Source organism: Uloborus diversus, chromosome 8 (genome assembly GCF_026930045.1).
Source record: "Uloborus diversus isolate 005 chromosome 8, Udiv.v.3.1, whole genome shotgun sequence".
NCBI lineage: Eukaryota > Metazoa > Arthropoda > Arachnida > Araneae > Uloboridae > Uloborus > Uloborus diversus.
This window is the reverse complement of record NC_072738.1, coordinates 101,606,330-101,617,787: the sequence shown is the minus strand read 5'-3', so window position 1 is coordinate 101,617,787 and position 11,458 is coordinate 101,606,330. Positions and strand designations below refer to the sequence as shown.

Here is an 11,458-nt window from a genome sequence, read left to right as displayed (position 1 = left end):
TGATTCCCTTCCGAAAATTTTCGTGTTGCTGGTGAGGAATTCGCGTTATGTCTAAAATTCTTTACTGGTGAAAAAACTCGCATTATAGCCATTTCGCGTAAGTCGGATCGCGTTGTAGCGGGAGTCGAATGTAGTTAAGAAACGTAGAAAATTATAAGTAGAGGAATGTGTGTCAAAGTAAAGTAACTGGGCAAAGTGAAATGGTGAAATATTTACCTGTTTTTAGCAACACTTATCTGTTGTTTTAACTATATAGTATGCCCCAGTGAGAAAAAAAGTCATGTCTGACGATCAAAGCACATTATCATAAAAGCAGTTTTCAAAAGTTAATATTCATTCGCAACGTATTGCAATATTTTGTTGTCAGTCAAAAAATATTTTTGCTTTTAAAATAAAGTTCTTGTGCTTAAAATTTGAACCATTTGTTTAGATCTACTAATATTCGGTGCAGCATTTATTTATTTAATATTAAGCTTATTTATATTTTAAATGTTTCGTACAATTAGTCAAGTTGTTGGGACGAAGTGAAATAGCACATTTCGTTTTCTTATTCAACCATTACTTTCGTACGAACTTATCAATTATTTCATTTACATTTCTTCATTTAATTATTCATTTATTCATTCACGCATTTTCTTATTCATTCACCATTGCATTCACTAATTTATTTTCCCCATATCTTAAATAATTTATTAATTTATTTATTCGTTTATTGCTTCATTATATCTTCATTAAACAATTCTTTGTTTATTTACTCGTTGGTTTGATCAAAAATATTTTAAAAAATCAAATGGAAAATATTTCATTAAAAAAAGTTTTATTTTTTCACTTCGCACAATAAAAAAAAAACAAAATGAACGTTTTCTACACTTTTTTTTTAAATACAAAATTACTGCCAAAAATCAAAAATAATGTTTCAATGCAAGTTTCCTTATAAAATATGTTGTTCTTTCTTTACTAGAAATTCGCCCGTCAAGGTATGATGGGTGAAAATTGCTTCTACATTTGAACGAAGCAATGGCCTGTTTGGTGATATTTTGATAGTTGACATTGTAATCCTAATTATGGTGGATAAACCGTAAAATCCAGTAGATAGCGTTCATTGTTTCCGTTTCTTCATTCCCCAAAAATCAGTCTTACCAGTAAAACAGTTAAGTGACCTGATCCAGTTCAGCCTTGTCAAAATAAAGCATGTCAATTTCCAAGCATGTCAAACATTACAAAAACATCATCAAATTGTCTTGCCGTGGAGCAAGTTTCATTGTTGATGACGTCAGGAGCGTTACTCGAGCATTCGCTATTATATATGAGGATTTATTGTAATTTTTGAAACAAATTTCCAATTTGTTCATTTTGAAAAAGTTATCTATTTCACTTTGCCCCTCATTCCCTTATTAAGGATCTAAAGCTTTTAAGCTCAGGTTCATATACAAAGGTGTAAACAATATGAAAAATAAAAAAAAATGTATGTAAATAAAACACACGAAGAAAACAGTCGAAAAGATGAAATCTCTTAGGATGTTGTTATACTCCCAACGGTTAAAAATGCGCTAGCGAGAGACAAAAAAAAAAGCGAAATAAATTTTACCTCAATGAGCAAAAGAAAGCTTAAAGTAAGATTAATGATAAAACGGACGAGGGCTTTAGAACATCGTAAGTCGTAATTAAAGCCTCTCGATAGCTCTCGGGTAGGTATATTGGCTAAGAACAGGTTCCCGCTCTTACGAAATTCGATGTTTCTGCATTTGTCCGCCTGCTTGTTTTGATTTCAAGTCTCTCCGAATCGGGAACCAAAGGGTATTCAAGGGCAATGGCGAAAGTTTAATAAATAGTGTTATGAATGTGCTGTGCCAATGCCTACACTCTCGAAAGCACACATTTTCAAAACAGTGTTTGGCAACAATAAAAGCGAAAACCTGTTTTCTTTGTAGTTGCTGATTTTCTGAGTCTTTTCATTTGTTTTGAAAAGCAATCGGAGAAGAGGTGAGAGTCATAAGAATCAAAACTTTTGAATTCTTAGCTTTTGACTTTTAAGTGGTTAACGGATAACTTGGAACTGTGAATTAATAAATACAACAAATTAAAAAAATAAAATAAAATGTCAGAACGAATTGCTTTTCATGTTTAGTTAATGTTCTACTGGCGAGAGTTGAAACTAGTTTTACAAATAAATAAAATATATAGGAAATATTTATTTTGAAATTTTGCAGGCACCAAATTAGGGAATAGCGCCATGGGTAAGATCGTCGTATGTGCCTCGTACCGATTAAAATTTCCAAACCATTCAATACTGTTTCTCTATACAATAGAGCCTCGATTACCTGCATTGAACGGGTTCGAACTTCTTTCGGTTAATTGAAAATTCCGGATAAAAGAAATAACTGGAAAATGACTGCCAGGTGACAGCAAAAAATTTAACTCAGACTTAAAACAAGTTCACATTCACAAAGGACATACTACTAAACGTAGTAGGATATTTTTATTTGTGTTATCATAATCATAAGCTAACTAGAGGGCTCCACCTTGCGGTGGACGGCACTAAATTACTTTAATCAGGGATACCCATTCCACTAGAGCTAGGATGCACCCCCTAAATACCACAAATTCCCCCCATGCACGAGCCCCCTCCACCAGCCCCAGAAAAAGAGAAAATACCCCTCAAAACAACCCTTCTAAAAATTTCAATGGCGCAGTCTGTGCCTTCCCTTAAATGGGCACCCCTGTTCCAATGATTTATCCCCTGAATGTCATGTAAACATCCTGGCCGTCAAGTAGACATTTTTTTTTATCATTGTATATCTCCGACCCCTTAAGGTTTAAAGGAGTGAGACAGAGCAGAATGGCTTCCCCTGGATGTCCTCAATCTAACGGTATCAGTATTCACCTGGTAGATATTGACAGTCCGGAGAAGATGATATTACAGACACACAGACAGACGTGCACAAGTTTTAGTTGTATAGATTTGTTCAGTAAATGTCACACAACTCAGAAAATGCTATAAAAATTTAATAAAACGTAGTAATCTTTACTAATAATAAAGCTGAAAATCTGGATCTCTGTCTGGATGTCTGTGACGCGCTTACCGCCTAGCCCGTTCGGCCGATTTTCATGAAAGTTGGCTCAAGTTAACTTGTAACATGGGGATATGCACCTGAAAGCGATTTTTCGAAACTTCAATTTTGTTCCTTTTTTTCCCCAATTTAAGGAACATTTTACCGAGCAAATTATCATGACATAGACGAGTAAGTTATCATAACATGGACGAGCAAATTACCATAACATGAGCGAGCAAATGAACATAGCAAATTGGCGAGAAATTCATCATCTATTTTTTGCAATATACAGGCGAACCAAATGATTTTTTAATTTTCTACCACGGGCAAAGCCGTGCGGGTACCGCTAGCATAATAATAAAGACGTTTAAATTTTTAATACTTTATTAATATTACAAGAAACTATTCCTGTTCTTTAATTTTAAACATAATTACTTAATAATTCTTTATTTTGTTATTCGTTCCCTTTCGAATTTAACGGCATTTAAAAAAACAAAAAGTTTTAGTGTTCCAAAATTTACTAATGGGTTAGAGTGGTGAAAACAGAAGTGGTAGGAATTCATTGATAGTGTATGCTTGCGATATAAATAGCAGCTTCCGATAACCCTAAAGTGACATACTTACGAAAAATTAAAAAAAAAATCGGTTTTACTTAACGCGCATTTGAACATTTTTATTTTTCTTTAACAAAAAATTCAGCTATTCGTTTTCAGTTCTGCTTAGATATTCATTTTGGTGATAACAGTTCAAATATTGATGATTTATCAAAATAGGCATCTTAAAGGTTATAATATTATTTAAAAGGGATGAGTTTTATCCTGCTTCTAACCAAGCTTTATCATCCAGTAAATAATCGGAGGATGCAACGAGAAAGTTGCTTTAAAATCGAATTTGGGTCACTCTGATATTCATAACTGTCAGAACCATTTTAAACAAAATTGCTTTTGCAGTTTCGGATTTTTTATTTTTCCCATAAAAAAAATTGATAATTCTTTCGATATTTAAGTATTACCAGTAGCTTGCAAAAGCATTTCTCTTCACATTTATTTATGATTGTCTGATTGTGTACTTTTAATAAGCTCCTTATTTCTTTCTGGGTCACCCCTCGTTCCTAGAAGTGCAAATCTGCCTTCGTTGAGAAGGCTGTACCCAGTCTGCATGCTCACGAAAAATCTCCAATGGGAAACGCAGTTTTTAAGTAAGTTTTTAAATAAAAAGAAAAAAATGTTGTCATTAAAAGGCAGCAAACTCTGTCTACTTGGAAATTTATTACGTCAAAAGAAAAATTATTATATACTTTTACAAAAAGCGGAACATATAAGTAATACGAAAGGAGGTGAAATTGTTTTTATCGATGTTCTTGTCGGAACAATTTTTTTCAAAAGAAAAAAAAAAAGTTTTTTTTTGTTTAAAAAAGTAAGAAAATGCAATAATAGCACATTGGTCCAAAATTTTTCTTTAAATTTCCTGCAAAAAAAAAAAAAAAAAAAAAGCATTGGAAGAGCAGTTGGCAATGCCAAAACCATTGATATTTAAATCAGGAGTTCTGCAATAAATACCATTGCAACCCGTAAAAATATTTCTTCTGGTAGTTTATGAACAAATACTTTTGGTCCTTTTCGTTTTTTATTTGTTTTTACCATTATAGGTGAACACGCTTCCGTTTTCCTTATTTCGAGTTTCCTGCATAATCCGTCCGGTTAGTTTTTCAGCATTTGTTATTTAATAGTATTTTGACTCCGACACACGGTATGAATGTGAAAAAGAAAATCAAAAGAAAAAATAAAAATATGTCGACTGATTTGTATTTATTCCTTTTCCGGGTTGGAAATAAATGCCGAAAATCGAATAAAATTCCGAAGAAGTGGAGATGGGTGGGAAAAAAAAAGAACCTCGAATCTGGACTCAAGGCCGCCGAAGTCTCTTTCTGCCGGACTCGTCGGGCCACATTGTTCCCAGCGTGACGTCACGATGCCCTATCTTCTTCTCCATCCAATGACGGTCGTCGAGTTTCAAAAGAAGAAAAAAAAAAAATAAAAAAGCCAACGTGCAAACGACGTCCAGAACTGTGTGGACGCGCGCGCGCGTGAATTGAGTCTTCCGTTCACGCACTGCACGTTTCCGCACGTGAGGAAGATGCGTGACTCGAAATTCGTGGGGTCACGTGACTGTGATGGCTGATGAGGAGGGAAGGACCGTTGTTTCCAAAGGGGTGGTGCCAGCACGGTGAGTAGGTGCGAAGAAGACTTTTTGTTTCCTTTTCTGGATTTTTTTTTTTTTTCTTTTTCATTTTTACATCAGTCGTTACCCAGATGTTAGCATTCAAATCGTGTGTGGTCCGTGACTCTCCTATAAAATTTTAAGAACTGTGATACAAGTTTTATTCGAAATTATGGAAGGGATCTACGCTATAAATCAGTTTTAAAATCGTAAATAAAGCGTAAAATGTCTCAATTTTTAAAGAGCATGGAGTGAACGCAATACACCCATGTTTGGAGTTTTATCAATAAAACAAGTGACAAAAAGATTAATAAATTAGAAATTGGAATATTAACGCACTCTTTATTCAAATACAGCAAACTCTCGACTATCCAGCTTAACGTGGTGAAAAAGTAGACCGAATAACAAGAAATCCGAATAAACCGAAGTTCTGTAAATATTTACTCATTTCCTTCCCTGCTGTGGTATTAAAAACATATGCTACACATTTTAAGACAGATTCAATCTATACGGTAGCAAAATGAGCAAAATATTTTATTGGAGCGTAAGAATACTTCGTAAGAAATGAGTAAATCTTATTTTACTGTTCATGAATACGCAAACTATTCGGTCTACACTGTAAAAACTGAATAAAAAAAAATAAAATTTAGAAAAAGCTGCCCATTTTCTAGAAAATCTCTTGGAAACTAAAATTTTATTAACTTCTGAATAACTAATAGACTACTAGAAAAGTTTGTGGATGCTCAGTTTTCAGGGGTTTTCTAATAAACGGGCAATTTCTGTGAATTTATTTTAATTTTTTATAGCATACTCGGATGTGAATACATATTTTGTGCCACAATTTTTAATTGTAGTACCCACGTGTGCTGTCGTGCAAATCGTAAGTGCAAAGCACCTAAGACACGACTGCTTCCAACTTTCTTCACTTTCTCATTTGAACGGACTGTGCGGAGGCTGGCGAGTCAAATACTAGTTGGGAGTCAACGTATTCCATATTTTGAAACAGCAAAATCAACAAAAAGAATCTGTACGATAGCATGCAAAAAGAGGGCACAACTTCAGTTTGAATTCATTGCAGAGGAAAAACATATTCGATTGCTGAAGAGACATGTCCTCCTCATGATTGTGCTTTCGGAATCTCTGCTATTTTCTCGAAATTTTTCTGCATTTTAAAGTAATTTTAAATCTTATATACTTTAGTTTAAAAGATTTGAATTTCTCCCGTTGCTACTTCTGTTAAAAAGCTTTCACTTGGGAACATTTTATGCATAAGCCTCTTGCCGTAGTAGTTAAGCATCGAGCTGTTTTTCCTTCACTACTCGTTTCTCCCAATGGACAAATGTCAATGCGTTGTCAATATATTTAAATGATTTTCTACTTTTGTTGATTATTTTTTCTTTTTTTTTTTTTTTTTTGGTTCAAAGTCGTATTTAAGCAAGCAAGCGTTTTTTTTTTTTTTTTTTTTTTTTTTAATTAACACAACCTAGTAAATTGGATGTAGGCATTTATTAGAGATATGATACAAATTGAAGACCTCGATGCAAAAAGGGGACCAATCCACCTTTTGCCAACTAGAGAACTAAAATACATAATAATTAGTTATAATTAGGTAACAGAATATTTTATTAAAATGTCATTGAAATAAGTTTTAGAAAGACAAATTCCATCATAATATGGAACATAAAGACAAAATATTTAAAAATGAATTGTAGAACGTTTTTCGTTTTGTTCCTGAAACATTTTTAAATGGAGCTGTTCCCTTCTTACACCGAGAAATTCAATTATGAAAATTATAAATCGTCGCCCCAGACCAATTCTGAAACAATTAATCCCAGGAATAACACTTAGATATCTTACTGTTGCTCTGAGGCACCGAAATGTAATTTGGAGGAATTTATTCCAAAGGGAATGCTTTTATTTTCCCCTACATATGGTGCTTCGAATTCAGAAATAGTTAAAACCGTATGTCGAAGTCCCTCTGAAAATGTACTCCCCTTAAATTTCAGTGAGAGTACTATTTTAATAACCCGACGTTGCACGGTCTACATGGAAACAGGGCCGTCTGAAGAGCTGACGGCGCTCGAAGGCGAAAGTTTCCTGGTGTCCCCCTCCCTATACACACAGAAAAATCAAGTTAGTTATAACATCAATGCATAATACATACTTTTTTTTTTACCTATTAATGAACAGAGTAATCAGAGAGCTATGCATAATACAAATCAAAACACAAGCAAAGAATCTGTTTCGAATATTTGTGAAACATTAATGCCGCAAAAACTTTTTGAAAAATGGAAATGTTAAAAATCCAAATATTTATCTAGTAAAATCTTATCCCATTAGATAAAAAACAAACAATTAAAACTGAGTTGGTTATTCATATTGATAAAATTAAGAACACGAATAAATAATTTGCTGAGTATAAATAGAAAATGTATTTATCACAGTAAGTTATATCAAAATTAAATTTCGATCTGAACTCATTCAATGATTCTTTTCAAGAGTTTTTTGGTTTTACTTGTACCAACTTAATACCAGCTTTCATATATATTATAACTAAAGATGTTATTCTTTTGCATCAAATACTTGATGTAAAGTTTTAGGAAGAAGCCCACAAATACTCAACAGCATCGAAAATCCCTCAGAATAGCGTTTTGGAGCTCTAATTTCGAAAAATCAATGGCCCTATTATTACAAAATATGGCCTTACAAATTGCATTTTAAGACATGAGTTTAAAAAAATAATCGTGCAAGGGTCCCCAAGCCGCCTTTCTTTAATATCATAAGCAATGGGTTTTTTTAAACGACACTTATAAAAAATGTAAGTTGAATAGCCCCTGAAAGAAAAACATTGCTTAAATTTTTTGATCCATAATTTTAAACAATTTTCCCGGAAAATGCTTCAAATCCTTCTATCTATAAAATCTTCGATCGGAAACAGTCTCTGAGCTCCCTCACTTAACGTAACGTCAATAAACATGGCCTATAATCGCATTTTTAAGACTAAAATTGCGTTTTTTAAAACTAAAATTTTCTAAATCTGGACCGGACAGCTTTTGACTTTTTTCCTATCCAATCAAAAAGATTTTTTTTTTCTGTTTTTTGAATGTGCTCCCTTAAAACTTTTTTTATGGTTACGTCCCTGCACGCAGGAGCAGAATTCAAGCAAATTTGGTGAGAGCTAGACAAAGGAGAAGCGTCTTTCGTTTGATTTTAAACAGTTATATTCTCATAAATTATATCTGATTCAATTGTACAAAGGAAACGTATGTTTTGGGGACTCAGAGAGAGGAATATTTTCGTGTCCAAGGAAAAAATAGAGATTCATTGCAATGATTCTCTATTTTGTGTGTCTATGACTGTGTATCTATGATACACAAAATGAGGGGGCGCCTTGTGGCGTCCCTAATTATGTACAATGAGGAGAGGGCGCCGAGAGGGCTTCACGAGGGGCGCCGCAAGGCGCTCCTCATGAAAATGTCATTTTCGTGTGAATACCCTCGTGTTCCGTCGAAACGATTGTCCCCCCCCCCCATTGGGACGACCCTGCTTCGAAAACAAATGCTGTGTCAAGTGACGCATATTCAGCAATCAGGCTAAAGTAAAAGAAAAAAAAAAAATAAGCGTAAAATTTCTCGTCGGTGTTTGAGAAAAGTAATTTTTAAGACTCAAAATTTAAGATCTCTTGGGATTTTTAAAGGTCCAAAAATTTACTTATAGCTGTTAATAGTCGCAAACATTCCATTTCTTGGATTTTTTGGCGAAAACCACCCTAAGTTGGGGCTTCGTCCCCATAGGGAGCGGAAAAAGCCCTATATGAATTCCTGAGCAGCAAAGGACGTCTGTGCCAAACTTGGCAAAGATCCGATATTGAATGGATTTTTATAAGGATCTTTCTCCATGTGAAATCCTGAGCATCAAAGGACCTCTGTGCCAAATTTGGCAAAAATCGGACTAAAGCTGTGCATTTGTATAAGGAATACACCTAAATTTATTACATATATGCAGTGAAGCACCATTTTTACATTTTTGAAGGGACGGTATGAAAAAAAGCATATAAATGAAAAAAAAAAAACTATAATAGGTATACGGTAATATGTACTAAACTCTGTACGGACCAAATTAAAAAACGTACAATTGATAAAACGTAGAAAGGAAAAACGTATAAACGGTACTTCACTGTATTATTATTTTATTGTGTATAGTTATTTTATTTATTAATTAATCCATCATTTTTTCAGTTTCATTTTCAAAGATATAAACAATTTCAAACATAATTCAGGGCACAGAGTTTGAATATTTGGCACATCAAATACTCGTCCTTTCCTTACTTTACCGTGTTGCATAATCTTAAGTGATATTTTTCCCCAGAAAAGAGCTCCCCATATTGCGTCGGTGGGTGATAAATCTGTTCATCACAAATATACCGCCGACACGAGCTATCCGTTTCTGTTGAGGGAACGGCGGCGTATAGGGGGAGTGACCGGTTACGGTTGTGGTCAATCAGAGTAAGTGATGGCTCCACGATGAACCGTGAATTTTTCATGTTTTGTCGATTTGGCCGAGAACGCATTCCGTGAGAGTGGGGATGATACTGACGATCAACACTTGAGATAAGTAGGGACGGGGGAACAAATTGTGGTACTCCGGGCTCGGATCTTTGCAACCCAAATGCATATTCTGATCCGAAAACTTTTCTGAAATAGTTACTGCACCCTAGTTCTTGAAAGCTATGTGAATGGAATGTAAAGTAAACATTTTTTTTTTTAATTTTGAACAATAACATACTTCAAAGAGCTGCTGTGATGTCATTGAATGCAATTTCCACAAATCTTATGAGGAAATTCAAGCATAGATTCAGTTGTTTCAACAACATGCTCAGTTCTGCCAGGAGCCAAAACTTATAACTATTGTTTGTTTTCCTTAGCGGAGACCTAGCGCTTATTTGCGCATGCGTCAGGTATGTTCCGATTTTACCAAAATAGGGGGAGAAAATCGGAAGTAAAATGTTCAAAATAACGTGTTCGTCAGTTCTTCCAATGCAGCGTCGAAAAAGACAGAGAGAGCACGTGCGAGCGGAAAGTGCCCATCCTCTACCTATTGCTCCTTTTTGAAATGGAATCTATCCAGAGTGGTAGTCTTTGCTTTCGAGAACGGACAGAACGTAGAACAGTGACAATATTAAACAATATTCGGCAATATAAAGATATTCGAAAATAATAAACAGTATTGGACAGTACTTATGAGCGATGACATGCAATAAAGTTTCTGGCAGATTACCAAGTAGTTAACAATTGGTTTAACTTCAACTATTTCAAAGTTGGTGTAGTTATTCACAAAGGTTATAATCGAAACATGATACAAACAAATTGCAACAGCAATGGGTATTGACTGCACTTAGGGACAAAACTGGAGTGGAAATAAAGTTTCTGGAGTACTCCAGAAACTTAAACTTACGGCCACATTGCCAATCTTAATATTAATATTTACTCGTAATGAATTCTATGAACCAACCTTCTCCCTCCCTCCCTCCCCCCAGGAGAATATTCTATTCTATCGAAAATTGTGCAAGACTGTGTATAAGTTATAATTTAAATATTGCAGAGAATTCGTATTTCTTTTGAAATAGGAAGGACTATTACAGTAGCAATGCCGGTAGCAGAAATCTTTTCAACGGGACCCAGATAAAAAATTGCCTGCAAGATAAACCGGCCTAAGATTAATCGTAAAATCTAAATCGGCAGCGAAAAAGGCTTCAAAATTACATGCTACTTGCGAATCATAACCCAGAAAATACGGTTCTGATTTTCATTAGCTGAAATTTAGGATTTTTTTTACCAAAAAAAGATTAAATATTTTTCTAGGCGAACTGAGAAACAGTGCAGACTCTTTTAAGAATATGCCACGTGCGTCGCAGCGTCACGCCGTTTCGGATACCGGGGTTACAATTATAGCAATAACTGAAAAATATGACTGTAGCCGGTACTAGAGCCGCTATGTAGGGGCCTTAGTCGGTGCAAAGCAAATTTTGCTTACTTAAGAATTGCGGTTGTTGACTTCAGGCTTAATTATTTCAAATGCTATGTATTCCTAGAGGCAGGTCTAGATACCTGTGTGCAATAAACAAATTTCAAAAATAATGGCCAATAAGGTTGTTAATTGATTATACGGTGTTTAGGGCAAAATCA

At 34.5% G+C, this 11,458-nt stretch overlaps 1 long non-coding RNA gene across 1 annotated transcript in view; it reads left to right on the top strand.

Moving 5' to 3' along the window:
• Positions 1 to 5,120: 5,120 nt before the first annotated feature.
• The window catches only part of LOC129227713 (uncharacterized), a 38,624-nt gene continuing 32,286 nt past the window's right edge, over positions 5,121 to 11,458 (top strand). The window contains exon 1 of the long non-coding RNA XR_008580870.1: positions 5,121 to 5,287. This is a non-coding gene — a long non-coding RNA (uncharacterized LOC129227713). The remainder of the gene's footprint in view (positions 5,288 to 11,458) is intronic.